We start from the raw sequence: 15,559 nt of genomic DNA on the forward strand, positions 1-15,559 counted from the left end.
AATTCTGAACTTAAACTTACAGCGCAAACACCTAAGACAGACCACAAAAGGCAGATACGACACACACTGGCGCTAACTGGCTTCTTTATTTCTTCATCGTCGATGCATATATAAACCCTAGGCCACACAACTGCACAGGCGCCCAGATTACATTACAGAGATCTACCAAATTATCACATATGCAAACGTAGCAAGTCAAATTCAGATGGGTGCAGGGACAAAGATATGTCATTGATGCAATTATCACCTTGACTTTTTATGTGGTAGGCTTCTAAGGCAAGCCGCACATGCTCATTCTTGCTTTTGCCAAGAATCGACCTGCCATCAAGTCGTGTCTCACAACTGTTGCAAGAGGTTATATGCGCAACAAGGTGCACTCCTCTATCTACATTTTTGTTTACTTTTTGCGCATATTCCCTGCTTCGTCCCTTAAACACATAAGGTCATCTATCAACTGAAAAAAGTTGCTTGCAGGCAGAGTGTTCCTTTGGCATTTTCTGCGCCGAACAAGCTTTTAAAGCTATGCTTCCACATCTGCGGAGAGAGCAGAGGAGGATGCCAACTTCGGCATGTTGCTTTATACGTGTCGCGCGCTGTCGGCGTGGTTTATACCATTCCACTCTCATGTGGTAAGACATAGCTTGGCTAGAAAGGACATTGCGTCAATGAGCGACTCAGGGAACATGTGCAAAAGTAAACAGAAATGTAGATAGAGGAGCGCACCTTGGTGCGCATATAAACTCTTGCAACAATTGTGAGGCACAACTTGATGGGACGTCAATTCTTGGCAAAAGCAAGAATGAGCATGCGTGGCTTGCCTTAGAGGCCTACCACATAAAAAGGCAAGGCAATAATTGCATCAGTGAGATATCTTTGTCCCTGCACCCATCTGAATTTGACTTCCTACGTTTGCGTACGTGATAATTTGGCAGATCTCTGTAATGTAATCTGAGTGACTGCGCGGTTGTGTGGCCTAGGGTTTATATTGCATCGACGACGAAGAAATAAAGAAGTTAGCGCCAGTGTAGGTGTTTGTGCTGTAAGTTTAAGTTGCTTGAATAAGCCATTCCAAATTAGCAGTCGCTTGTATAATGAGGCCGATCAGCGGCATTTTGCATGGACTAGCACACAAATATGATAAATGTCAAAGTACTAAATTAAGAAATTGGGACTCATCACACAAACAAGCTACATAATTTAGTGTAGTTATTGGGCTGTATTTCAGAGAAAGCTATTAAAAATTATCGTATTTTACGAACCAGAACCCACCTTCTGATTATGAGACATGCCGTAGCGAGTAACCCCCGATTAATTTGGACAACCTGAGGTTCTTTAATATGCACCTAAGCCTAAGTACACAGGTGCTTTTGCATTTGGCTCCCACTGAAATGCGGTTTTGTTTGCGACTAGATTTGCGAAACTTCCAAACAGGATCCCCCCTATATTTTTACAGTGGGCGCTCTTTAAATGGAGCCTCAAGGGGCCAGGGAAATTGGTTCCATTTACCAGGTGTTCTATTTCTGAGAGACATTCCAGAGAGCCAACCAACTACCAGGATGGTGTCCTGTTTAAGCGGCAGTTTCGCTTAAGCGATTTTCGTTTATCGAGATTCCACTGTAGACAATAATAGTGGATGAGTTGTGTTCTGCATGGACACTTTGGCATGGTTACTATGTTTAGTTGAATATTGTGCAAGCAGCAACATTTCACTGTACCCAGTGCAATATATAAGGCCAGCAATGTAACATGTTGCAAATGCAGCCACGAACAAGTACCTTCCCTGATCATATCTAATAGCAGCATCTTTAGACGAAATTAGTCATGCTTTCTCACGTTTAAGTGCCTTGCTTTCAGAAATCAAATCCTCTTTATCCCATTGGCCTCCAATTGTGTCATCCCCCGAGCTGAGGTCATTTGAGATTGCATTTAATTGCACTTCAAATAGCATATTGGTCTTATTTAAAAAGCACATGGCATCACAGTCACCACCTAGACATAAAATTGATGCTGCAACGCAGTAGCAGACATTCTGAGATAGAAGCGTAACTATTCTTTAAGTGGGATGCATACTCAAAACACTGCAATGCAATTTCAGACAGGGCTGATAGTGTAGCAACCAGGACGGATTTAACGGACATAAAGGAGCAAAATTGTGTGAGCTTCGAATTATTAGTCTCCCTGAGGATCCATGCTGTCCAATTATAAAATGGGGATCAAAATAAAGTAATTGGATAGCAAACCTGCATTTCATTAAGTAAATAAAATACTGTTCATGCTACTTTCCAGGGTGCACACTACCTTCTCTTTGAATGTGAATTTGTTACCTTGCCATGGGTTGCCAAATGTATAGGTGTATTGTTGGTCGAGGGTGGTGGAACGGATATAGGTCTCAGGCTAGAGGAAATATTTTGACAAGGAGACTTGCCAGGTTGAACAATGAATGTCTCAGGCTGGAGCCATTTGGCTCCCTTGCAAAGATGTTGGCTCCAGCATGAGACTTCCTTTGTTGGAAAACTGTTGATGACTAATGTCGCCATTGTTTTCATTTACCCTCGCCTTATTCAACCTATTGCTCCACGCAGGTGTTGCACTTTCTTTTAAAAATAAAGATATTAATGAGCTCAAAGGCTTTGTGCATGGCTGCGTCCCCAAGTGCAAAAATTTCTTTTCAATGAATGAGAGTTGGTACCTTTTTTGGGAATTCAATAGGAAGAACCAAAAATTAAGCTAACAGACTGGCTATGACGACAAGTAAACATGAATTGATGTGGAGTGCCACTTCTTCATTTCACACCAGGCTTGGGGCCAGCTGGACTTTTTCCTAAAATTGAGAAAATTTGTCTCATGAAATACATATTAAGAGTATTCTCTTCATAATCTGAAAATTAAAAAATGGTTATCTGGTTATTCATATTTAGTTTCGAACAGTGCGAAGGACACTGGCAAAGTAAGGGCTGATACAGTAATGACACATAGTGCTGGCAGACAACAGATTTAATTTTAGAACAGACAAACAGTTACGTACCTTAAAATGCTTCCTAAAAGCCATAAAAAAAACCAAAGCAGGAAGCAGTTCTACAAAATAATGTATGTGCATCAAAAATACACCTGATCATTGGTTTGCAGATTTACTTGTCAGTTAGCAAAACGTGCTACACTGAAACATTTCTCTTACAATTTGGCAATTCTGTGGGCTTTGATTATTGCTTGGGTCAGTTGATTGCTGTTGTTACTGCTATTAGGGTACGGTGAAGTGTAATGTAGATGGGCAAGTGTTACTGACAACTATGAAAATTGGCAAATTTTGCTGCACCAGGATAATGCACGCATTGTCCTGCTGCAGTGAAACTTTCCAGTAAACTTTCGCAGTTGTCTGTAGCACTTTCCCACCTGTCTCGCCTCACACTGTTCCATCTATTGCTTCACCATACTGTAATATGCACCCCCACCTGACACAAAATTCTGCCCTTCTGAAGTACTTACTGCTACTTCGAACTCGTCACATTGAGGCCGCCAGCCGTACTGAGCCCAATGTAGTATAACTGCATGGACTGGCAGCTCCTGTCATGGATTTATTCTGGTGTAATGGCACCACAGAAGCAAACGAAGACAAAGACATGCAGGGCACAAGCGCCTATCCTCAACTATGGCTTTAATAACAAAACAGACATGACATACAACACGCAGTGACATGAAGTGACGTCATTATTTCAAAAACAAATTCTTCGTGCAATGTAACTGAGAATGACTGATGCATTTGTCCTATTCGTGCTAATCTTCCAAAGCTTAATTATCTTATGTACGTCTGCTCATAATTTCTGGCTACGAGTTTTGAAGAACACAGGAACGAACCAATCTATTTTGCAGTGCATCACAATGTGCGGATGAGAGTTGTTGCACACAAACTTCATTAGCCTCAATCTCAAATTATTACAATGTGTGTCTATGCAATGCAAGCATGACTGGAATGGCAGACTGTACATAACCTCCGTTGCACAGTGCACCGCCTGAAAATTGTGCTGCACGCAACAAACAAATTGATTTGCTTTCCTGGCTTCAGTCTTTTTTTCTCATCAGAGCAAATCTCTCCACATGTTTCATACAGAAAAAAAAATTTGCCCGTAGGAACCAGCTACACAATTACCCATGAAAATTACAAATGCATACGAAACAACTGCAACCACTTTTTTACTTCATCATCTCATTCATTATATTCCATATTCATGCCTAATTTAGTTGCACAAATCATTGTTTTCTCAGGCCCTTGCTAGGAGAGTTTTGTGCTGTAACAAAAGGCAGAAGCCAAAAAAAGGAAAAGGTTGGCTGTGGCTTGAAGCACAATATGCATCTAGTGAGCTAGGCCGCAAGCGTTGTGTAGTCTGCTGCCATCATAAGGCCGTGCCTACATCGGACAGATGGGATGCTCTATTAATGCGAAATGAGGGAGTTTGAGGGAGTATGAGTCATCTGTGTGAAACAACCCTCCCTCACACAATGTTAGATACTGCAAAGAATGTGACTGCAGTCCTGTGTTCCACAAAACTTGTGTTGTAGCCAGGTATTACGACCTGACAACATGAAAGGTAATTGTGGCTTGCAACATTTAAAAAGGACAAATGTATCACTGATCCATTAGTTGCACAGCATAAAGAATTTCTTTTAACAGGTATTATCACATCATGTCTCCACCTTTTATTAAATATTGCCTGCTTCCTTATTTTAAAGCTTGAGGTGAGATCCGGTGCTTGTGTCTTTGCGTACATATCTTTCTTCGTTTACTTTTTGTGGTGTCATTACACCAGAATTTGCACAACCAATGGCCACACACTGCTTTTGTCACGTTATAGTGGTGCTTGCAAAGCCTCGCAAACAGCAGCCTATTTGGTCCAAACATGCTTTTGTACATATGCTTTTCCAAAAAGAAAGCTGCCAAGAAGGTAACAAGAATCAAGAGCATTAAGTTAGATCCACTGCAATGCTTTGCTTTTTTGCCTTTATTCCTTACACCTAAGTGGATAAGCCAGAGTGAATGTTACAGAAATGCCCCAAATAAGTTGTTGAAATGATGCGAAAATGTTAACGCAACTAAGTGATTTACGTCTCATTACGTCTCAGACACCAGTCTCAGTTTCTTTCCTTCTGACACAAACATAGTATATCTTATTCCTTTGGCATGAAGAAAAGCATATGTAGAGCAGACTGGTCTATATTTGAATGAGCCTTCACAATTAAGCACCACTATAATGTGACCATTAGGGTACATACACTGTAAACAGTGCAGATGACGGCCCAAATTTCACAAGTGCAACATGTTAGCGAAAGCAGTAACCATTAACCCAGAAACTAACCAAATCCCACAAAATAACAACAGCAAAAAAAGACGAATGCGTCAGTACAGCACCTGTTTCTTGTAGTTGCAGGAAAGTGGCATGCTTGTTAACAAACCTACAACCATGGCACATTTGTATGTGACCACCCCCTGCCTCTTTATGTGCTTTCGTGCCTTTGACAAGGCGTTACTGGATATTTATTTGCTTGTCTGTTGCAAAAACATATCAATTATCAGTCAGTGCAGAGTGCACCATGCCATTTATCTATGTGGACTCACTTTGTGTCCTTAGCACTGCTCTTACCTGTTCAGAACTAAGAATCGCAAAATGACTTGTTCTACTTAAATCTACATGCCTGAACATGTGGGTTCTGCAGTTGAAATAGGGTAATTATAAGTAAAACGAATGACATGTTCTGATGAACTTTGTTTTCATAATCTAATTGTTTATTTGGGTACATAACCAGTCAGATCATACTAAAACAAGAAAACAAATTCAACACACTGGTTTATACTGGTTGGTGCTCTATTGACTTTAGTACACACATTGAACAAACGACAGGCAGTGAGAAATGCCAGCCACCACTTACTTCCAGACGGCATTATTGGTCACATGTGCACATGATATAGCTACAAAAACCCAAACAAAAGTAAACAAAGAAAAAAGTACATTTTAACAGAAAAAGAACAAGACAAAACAAAGAAAACTTCTTTTGGAAGCTAAGTCACAATCAAGGTGCAAATGACAGCTATAGTTAGGCAAGCACACATTTAGTTATTTTGCTCAGTCTCTCGATATCACAATTTCTTGTTTGACAGCAACACCAACGGGACATCTACGCATATCTTTATTGCACATGCCATTTTTGCTCGCTCCAAAATCCTTTTGTGGTTATTCATTTAGTACCTGCTTCGCCTGTCCTGGCATTACAGGGGGGTATACATTCTGTGTAATGTAACTTACATTCAAATCAAGCAGACAAAGCAGGGAGGGAATTATCTTTGAAAACTATGCAAACATTTGCAGGCGGAAAACCTTGCAGTCACTTTGGTCCAAGGAAAAAACAAATGTGAGGCATCACCTATAAGTAAAAGGAAATTAATAAACTTGTTTAGCCTAATCTCTCTCTTGTGAGGTATGATGATAGCCTGATATGAATTTCTCTATCTCTACATGTTTGGAACAGTATATGCTGTGAAATAACTTTAACTGAAGAGCTTTCCTAGTCTTTTAAATCCTGCCACTGCAGCTTACTCTTACTATCAGTAATACAAAGCCTTTTAGTATGACTTCCTATTACAAATCTAACTGCCATATTTTGAACATTTTCAAGCATACCAGCTAACTCAATATTATGGGGATCCTAGCAAACACATACTTATTTGATTAGTGAATGCACATAAGCAAAATACAGCTGTTCTTTGAGGTTTTCGGGTCGCCGACAAAATATGTATGGGTGGATACACGACAGCTACTACACCGATAAGCATCGTGGCCAACCAAAATTAAGTTTATTCCTACACGGGCGGGCACGGCGGAGTGTGAGCAGACGATGGTTGGCTTTTTCTGGAGGCATGTACAAAGGAACCCCAACATAGCGAATCCACTAAAATCAGCAATTTGGTTTGTTGTACTGTGATTCCACCTTTTCGTCAAATAAGTACATTTGCAAATGGATTGTTTTCCCACGAAAAGGGCCGCAGTCAGAAAAATCAAATCTGAATGAGAAAAAAAAATTTTGAATTTGAGAGTCTGCGACCAAAGATATGGTTTCACGGTGTGTCAACGATACCTTCGCATAGGTAGTATGAAGCAAACCTAGCCTTGCGTTTGCATCCACTCTGTCCTCTTTGATACTGCCACGCGCAGTGGGACGACACCATCATGAAAAGTGCTGGCAGCGGAGGCGAACGCTCTGTCTGTCTCTTACTTCAATGCATCTCCGAAACTACAGATTATGCAACTCCCAGTACTAAACACGTGGGAAGACTGTGCACATAATACCACGCCATATCAACACGTCCACCCTTTCCACACGCAGCAGTTCACCTATAGAACAGGGTGCGCAGGCTGCAGATGTGCTCAGCTGTACTCACAGCCATGTGCAGCGACGGCTGCGCTAGAAAAGAAGACACGCACGGACTGGGCTCCTCTGAGGGCCCCCTTAAAAGCTGTTCGTCATTTTTGTTTCTGTAATAGGCTAGTGCAAAAAGTGAATTTGCTTCATTCCTATTAAGAAATTTTGTACAGATGGTAGAAAAATTATGAAAGTAGAACATTTTATTACTTTTCACCCCTCTCAGATGGAATATCGCACAAATGCATAAGCAGCCATTTTTGCCTTGTTTCATGTAAGATGTTTTTTCATGCTGAAAGAAAGGCCTTTGTTTAAAAAATAAGCTTGGTTGCAATATGTAAAGAAATTCTGTAATGTCACAAGGGTTGCTGAAATGAAAATATATTTGTGATTTCCTTGCAACTGAAACACTCAAAATAAAAACGACCTTTTAAACAGACCAAAAAAGAAGCCACTGCACATGCACCCATACTAGGCCAGGGACTGTATCAAGCTGATATGAGAAGACTTTCAAGAAAGAATCTTTCCCGGTTTGGTAAAATTTTTAAAACAATGGTTAACACCTGGCCCACGCCTTAAATCTAGAAGGAATAAAGTTCTTAAGTTACTCTGTGTTCTTTCTTGAATCCAACAAATGTGCCTAGAAAAATGGGCCAAGTCTACACGTGTGGCAAGGTGTGAACAAGAAACTCGCTTTAGCTGGCTGCAGTGCTCCCTGCGATGAATATTCAGGCAGAAAATTGTTACCCCTAATATGACTGTGCCCCCAAGAAAACCAAATCTGGTAGACTACATCAATGCATATGGAAAAATATTTAGTCCATGCTTGCTGGCACCCTGTGTCTGTATTGGCCTCTAGAAGAATTGTGGCCCCCACGTGCTGGAATCTTTCTGTGGCATAGAAAACAACATTGTGATACCAGCTGTGAAGTGTTAATCAGTTTAATCAGCAGTTTAATCACAGTTAATTCCAAGTGTTTACATGTTTTAAGCATTGCTTGTGGGCATCTTGGCTACAAAACAACCTAGACCTTACATCCCAGTCTGGTGTGTAGCGTAACAAAGGCTTTTATTGGAGCAACTTGATGCTTTTATATTGGTTATTCAGTTGGCATGATCTTTCACAAAAGAGTTATAGGCAATTTTGCTGCAATAACAGTACTGTTTTTATAGAATTCGTCATGGGGAGTGCGGCTTGCCCCTTTTGCCAGAGTTTTTGCTGAACGACGATTTATTATCGGTCTGTTATATGTGGAACTTGAACAGCTTATATTTTTGTCTCCTCAATCCACACTTCTGCTGCACTTCTGCCAGCATCTCTACACAGGTTCTTTTGACCGATGCCATACCAAGTGAGCAAGCTACAAGCCTTGTGTGCATCGTTTTCATGACTCTTTCGATGACCAAATTTCATTTTCAGTGACTTTATCAACTAAGTATCCAGCGGCAGCTTGAACATGGGTAGTCATGAGAATTTGCACCAGGCTTGGTCGAATATGTCCAGCACTGCAGCACTGAGTAGTGAACCATGCTGTAAGAGTTGGCAACTAATTTGCCACCTTGTGATTGAACCTTTCCAACCTTACAATCAAGGCTTCAATTACCCAGCCAGCGAGCTGCAGCAAAGGTGTGAACTATAATTATCTGTTGTCACATTCTATGTCATAGCGATAGCAGCTGATCCCTGCAGTGGTGGCCCTCAAGGCCAACAGGCATCCCTTTCTGTGAACATGCTTGTGTAGGACTAAGCAGATGGTGCCAGTTTGTTCAGCATTAACACTATGTTGACGCTGTATCGGGAACACATTTGAACCTAGATAATTGCCACCAAGAGTCCTCATTCCGCCAACCTTTCCTTTGCCATGTCATTTGCTTCTGCCTTGATGTCATGGAGCAACTTCAGCTATATGAAGCATGATGGTGTTTGAGTATATTGAGTATCCACACAGCTTTGCAGTTTTCCAACCTGAACATTACTTCATTAAAAGCTGACATGATTTGGTCTCAGCAGACAGATCAGAGTTAAAAATGAACCCTCATAAACTTCTTTCAAAGTCATTCTAACCTTGTCAATATTCCCATGCCTTTCGATGTGTTATTCAACATTGTCCAAAGCAAGTTGGCTCTTAAAAATCAAGATAACTTTGCGAGGCCAGCTACTAGGCTACCACTGTCTCTTCAGCCAGCCTGAAGTGTCTCGCAGCCATCAAAGCAGGAGTGCAAAAAAACGACAAAGAAAAGCGTGGCAGACAAAATGTTCATGGAAATCCATATGTTTATGGACTGTTACACTGACTGAAAGATGGTGGCTTCCCAATACAGTCTTGAAGTACGTAGTTGTTTCAGTCACGAACAAACAGCCAGTTGCCCAGTCCTGCACAAGCACAGTGTACAGATGCTTATGGATTAAAATTTGTTGTAGTGCATGTGGTGCAGTGTACCACATATCATTTTCCTGAGGCTGCAGTACACTGGGGAGACTGGTTGCTACTTCAATAGTAGGCCCTTAGAGTATTGCAGCCCTTCACATTTTGCTGCAGATTGTATCAAATGTGAATACAAACTGTTTTGCAGGACATGTCAGTTCAGTTCAAGCAATTAGACAGAGTAACCCAATAAATAGTTTAAGCCTCCAAAACGTCTTAATGCAGTCCCCAGTTTAGTACAGGTTTTCGCCTGATGTTTTGCCTTCTTCCATGGTATAATGCTGTTGCTTGCTAGGTACTGGTGGTTTGACGAGCACACTCTCTTGTGTTGCTATAATGACAACTTGTAACAAAGATTTTCTTTCCTAACAAACGTTTGGATACAGTGCCTGTGAGCTCATCTTTTAAGCTGTTTTTCATTCGATCTGTGCATTTACATCGAATGTAAACTACAAAATATCACTACTGAGAATAAAATAAAAACACACCTGTGTAACGATTCAGCCAAGATCGTTGGAGTGGTCAGCCACAGGATGCAACGCAGGTGGAAAGGCATCCTGAGTTAAAGCAAAATAACAATCATTGTAAGATGCAGGTAAAATATTTTATTCTGTGAGGCTTTTGGCATGTATACTAAATACCACATTTGTATGTAAAATACTTTTCCATAATAGCTGAGCAAGGTTAACGTCTTGCCCTGTGACTGTCAGCCAGTGCTACTCATGGCAACGGTGGCAAATATGGCACGTCCTTTCAAATGGAACTTTTGTGGGTTACATGAATTCAAAAGAACTTAGGTTCACATAATACATGACATCTGTGGTTAGAAGCATGTGTTGCATGCAGCACCAATGCCATGATTGGCACTGCCTAACACTTCCAGGGCCAGACTTAGTACATAAACAATGCAAATGTGCAACAAAGTGAACAGGTGGATAGCTGCTGCTATAACTCAAAGATTGCATGCATCATGCAGATGTGAATGCAGCTCCCATAAGGAGCGAGTTGCCCTTTGGTGCACTTGACTTCTCTTCCTCTTTTGTCTTCATTGCATGCTGGTGCCATATGGTAATAATGAACAAAAATTAAGCACCTCAGTTCCCATTCTTGTTTTACTACATGCTGTAAAGTCATCTAAATGCGCTTAAGACTTAAGGATGTACTTCAGCCATTTTGTCTTAACAATATTTTTCGCTTGGCTTCACTACACCTTAATGTAGCGCAAATTCTAGACAATGCTTACAAAAAAACCTACTCCACATAATAACACCTTCAATTAAGATTACACAGTCTATGGCTTCGAGATGTGAACATACATACTTGATACATGGTTACAATGAAAATATAAGTGACTGTTCTAATACACACACTTAGCATACTGCATAACAGTCACCTGGTTCCAAAATGGTTTTTGTTATCACACACAGGACAGCCACAACTATAAATTTATTTCTGGCAGTGACTTAAGTCACGGCCAAAACTTTCACAGTGCAATCAATAAAAATTTTCGAATTTAGAGCAGTTAGACATAAACAGGGCAAATAGTTTTAAAGTGTTAAATAATGAACTGTTATGGAATCTGGCGCTAGAAAGCCATGCGCCTGAAACATAGGTACTGTTTATCATTCTTATATATTTGCTTACTTTCCTAGGGATCACATCAAACAGTTTGCTTACGTGTAAATTTTGCTAGTATTAGCCCTTATCTTTTCACATTTGGCTTACTGCAGCTTTATGCGCATGCAAATGGGCCACTACTACCTACAGCTGAAGGCCAAACACTATGCTGTCTAACAAACATGCATTTTACAACACCGACAGTAGACTTAGAGAATGAGCAACTCTTATAAACAGTGCGGTTCTTTGGACACACATTGATATATATCTGTAAAACAATGATTTTTGCTAAAATAATAACTTAATCTAATTGGTACTGAGCATAATGCATCATGCAAGAAACTTGCATTTACCGGACACCACTATAGACGCTGCGACCTCTGCGGCTTCTCCACAATCTGGCATAATGTACTCAAGTTGCCTGTAAACCCTGGAAGGTGTCTAAGATACTTTAAGAAGCTCAGCAAACATGAGAAGGACCTAAAATGAAGGACAGAGAAGCACAGCAAATTTTTAACCATTCCTCTCTTTGTTGCTATGAATGTGAAGGTGCTAGCAAATGATGTATTCGAACTGTATCTTTAGTCGTGCAATAGTAGAGCACATTTTTGCAATAATTATGTCATAGAGAAGAATGACAGAAACTAATCTAATTAATATTTTTCTAAACTTGCACAAAGTTTTCGTCATTATGCTGATGCACACACCTGCATACCTCTACTGTGAAGTCTTGTTTCAGTTTCTTATTTTATTGTTACATAGTAATTTACATCATACACTTGTCCTGAAATACATCACTTTGGGCTCCTTCAGTATTATTTTTTCTTACTCGAACCCACATGCCTATACAGGGCAAGCACTCAAATATATGCAAAACTGCCACAGGACTGGCCACTCAAGGTCGACATGATTGTACAGCGCAAAAGACGAGGACTGAAGGAAGAACACAACACAGGCACTGTCACACACACTCAAGGAACTTTGCGAGATTCTCAGGCTTCTTTCATGCTGCTAAAAACATCATGTAGCACATATTGAGCCACAGAAAGCTGTACTGGGAAATTTTCACGTTGCTCTACAATTTTATAATTGAAACTTTTTATCTAATTATAATATTTGATACGTTTATTAATTGATCAAGGCTAATTAGGTAATTAGGCAAAATGCAGCAAATCCAAGTATTTCTAAGAGACAGGAAACAACATTCCCTAGGTTCTCTGCAGCTAGGTGGCATTTGCATATTTTTTAAAAGTTTGCTGAAGTTACATGGCGTAACCTGCATACGTCCCATGAAACAGGTGTCACACCAATCACTCTAAGTGATGCCACTAAACTATCCATTGCACTTAAAACATACAGGGTAAAAAAAGTAAACTCTAGGTAAGAGCATACCAAGGCCTCTATTGCTGAAAAGGGAAACTGATGGGAGGCGTCTGATCTCCGGCTATGAAGCTGCTTTATCCTCACAGCTCGCAATGAAACGGCCGCAGCCGCAGTCCTGAAATAAAAGAAATATTTGACACTACAATGATCACACAGAACACGAAAAAGCTGGTGGCAAGTTTATCTTGGAGAACATCTGCTGCTACATTAGGTTTTGTATATTGGTCAGCTTATTGTTAAACTGAGCTTGCCAAAATTTTATATCTTAATGGCTTTGCTCTTTACAAACTAAAAGCTTTGCCCAACTCATGCACTTATGCACTACTTAAGCTATGAGATGTTTACTGATCCCTTACAATGAATGGCTTCTAAGACAAATTACTTCACACAAAAGGATGCATAACTTATGAGTGTTACTGACATTAAACACCAAGGTAGTACCTCTTTATAACAGATAATGGTGTACTTCAAGCACATTTTTCTCACAGATACAGGTTGATCGGTCTGCCTTAATTTTTCACCAGCAGCAGAAATTTTGTTATTCATACTCATGCAATATAGGATGTGTGATATGATCCTGAGTTGATATGATATGATCTGATATGATCCTGATTTGGCACCTAGAATTCAAAACTGAATATCTGTACCCAATACGCAATGGCACAGCAGCAAAGTAACTAAACATTAAACAAGTCCAGGTATCCAGTGCACAGCGCCAGCTGTTGAATAACAACATTGCACAAGCATCGACTATATAGATATATCGTAGTATGGTGCACGGCAGGCGTAGTGGCGGCCTCAGCAAAGAACACAGCCATGGAGCGACGCGCCCGTATGAGCCATCGCCGGCAATTATATCGCGTAAATTGATATATCTCGTCACGGCACAGGCATCGTTTTCTGGCCGCCGAGATGCCGGCGCCACTGATACTCACCTGCTCCGGCCGTCGCCGTTCAAGTGACGGCGTATCCAGTAATCGGAACCCAAGCAGGACACCTGTTACCGCCAAGCTGTACGCTAGCAATAAAGAGGTTCTTATACTCTGACCGGCAGCTCACGCGGCGTTGACCCGCAGTGCCGTTGGAAGCTCACCACACGCTTTTAATACCACAAACGCGCAGCCGACATTTCACGTCCGCAGATCAAAGTCGACGGGCGCAGGCTCTACATGCTACGCGCCGCAGTCGCGCACTGCCTGCACAATCAGCGATGTGGGCGCGAAGAGACACAGACGATAGCACGGAGCGTACTGGCAAATCTGCACAATGCGCGTTTAGTGAGCGACCTACTGCACACAATCGCACGAGCTAGGGGATCGGCGCCACGTACGCGCCAGCTAGCAGACACCGCGCACGAAGAAGCGCCGCCGGTTCTCGCTCAAATGATCGCTGTACAAACACTCACAGACGCGCACCGCAGTAAACCCTTAACGAGCCGCCACATTTTTCAGGCCGCGGTTAGGCGGCGAAGCTTAGCTCACCTCGCACTGCACGTAACTATTATGGTAGTGGCTTGCGCTTCGGGGAACATGTCGAATGCTCACATCCACACAATTAAAGACGCGGCAAAGTCCGTCATCATGTAAAATACCCTTCTTTAAGTACACTCGCTTGACTCTAAGCACTCAAGTCGCCTCGATTACGACAAAGCTCGAAGAAACACAGTGATCGTGCAAAATGGTTCTGGACGGCCACCTGTCGCGACATGAAGTCATATCAGCGCGTCTCCTCACTTTGAACACATGCACACTCATATAACGTGTAATAATCGTTCAAAGTCACTTACCGTGGAGTCTTGGGGGTTCAAAGCTGTGAGAAACAACAACCACGGTTGAAGAATGCGCCGTCGCCGACAATGGCTGCTCCTTTGCGGCTTTCAACGCACGCGCGCGCGCTCCGAAGGCTTGTGCTCCTCCGCGCGTAGTTCCGACGTTCCGACTTTCGGCGTCCTGTGCAGCGCCAAGGCGCGGCTACTCCGAACAGAAAAACAGCGCCGACACAGATCGCGCGGGATATTTCGAATCTGACTGCAGAAATAAACCTACTGAAATTGTCGCTGCGGCTCACTGCCTTGTTGGTCACGGCTGAGTTATTCTTTTGTCTATTTGGCTCGTCTCAGATATGGGTGTATTTCAACACTCCCACTTTCCCGTACGCCACCGTTATTCCTTAAAAACCCCCATTTTACAACCGCAATGCCTTTTCAAATGGGGTCGGGGGTATAATAATGGTTCTAGCTTATTTTACTTCTTCTCGTGGGAGTACTCATTTTTGGCTAGGGGGAAAAAATGGCATATCAACTGTTAAAACGCCCATATGGGCTCATTTGTGTTTACAGTATACAGTGAAAAAAGTGTTTCAGCGTCCTTTTAAGGTAGCCAGGGTGCAACCTATCTATAAAGAAATATGTGCGCAAAGAACAAAACACTAACCTCCCGCTGAGAGTCACCGGGCTCACTGCATTGTTAAGTGAGTAGGGCAAACGAATTTGCCCATTACCGTAATTGCCGATAGCTGTCCTTCTTGTGATCAGCCGTGTGAAGCAGAGTTGTTTTTTCTTTTGTGAACACGGACGAGAGCATGTCGCTCTTGGAACCTTACCTTCGCGACCTATAGGAGAGGATGGAAGGACATTCAACGTACTTCGGAACTCTGCTGCTAAAGCAGACATCATCAATCTCGCATAAATGACACATGCAAGCTTCACGAAAAATGAAGCGCGGATA

General features: G+C 41.7%; 1 long non-coding RNA gene across 1 annotated transcript; it reads right to left on the reverse strand.

Annotated features, from left to right (window-relative positions):
* Window positions 1-970: 970 nt before the first annotated feature.
* Window positions 971-14,714, reverse strand: LOC142566598 (uncharacterized). Its single transcript, XR_012825079.1, has 4 exons — window positions 14,620-14,714; window positions 12,843-12,948; window positions 10,322-10,390; window positions 971-2,821 (listed from the first exon to the last, which is right to left on the reverse strand). It is a non-coding gene; the product is annotated as an uncharacterized LOC142566598 (long non-coding RNA).
* Between the last annotated feature and the right edge of the window lie 845 nt (window positions 14,715-15,559).

The sequence above is a fragment of the Dermacentor variabilis genome, unplaced genomic scaffold (genome assembly GCF_050947875.1).
Source record: "Dermacentor variabilis isolate Ectoservices unplaced genomic scaffold, ASM5094787v1 scaffold_13, whole genome shotgun sequence".
In the NCBI taxonomy this organism is placed as follows: Eukaryota; Metazoa; Arthropoda; class Arachnida; order Ixodida; family Ixodidae; genus Dermacentor; species Dermacentor variabilis.